We start from the raw sequence: 206 nt of genomic DNA on the forward strand, positions 1-206 counted from the left end.
TGTGTGTGTGTGTGTCAGTGCGGGACTACAGAGTGTGTGTTCGGAGGACGGAGGCGGCCGACCGCTGCAGGCTGAAGGGAGACGGCGTCCTGCGAGCAGACGAAGACGCTTTGCACCTGATCGATAAGACGGGAGAGATTGTGTTCACCTGGCCGTACAGATACCTGAGACGCTTCGGACGGGACAAGGTGACACACACACACACA

At 58.7% G+C, this 206-nt stretch overlaps 1 protein-coding gene across 1 annotated transcript in view; it reads right to left on the reverse strand.

Annotated features, from left to right (window-relative positions):
• Positions 1-206, reverse strand: part of cntrl (centriolin) — a gene marked incomplete at its 5' end in the record, with an annotated part of 184,646 nt that overhangs the window by 107,445 nt on the left and 76,995 nt on the right.

Source organism: Morone saxatilis, unplaced genomic scaffold, assembly GCF_004916995.1.
Source record: "Morone saxatilis isolate NCDOM2014 unplaced genomic scaffold, NCSU_SB_2.0 Contig16, whole genome shotgun sequence".
Taxonomy (NCBI): domain Eukaryota; kingdom Metazoa; phylum Chordata; class Actinopteri; family Moronidae; genus Morone; species Morone saxatilis.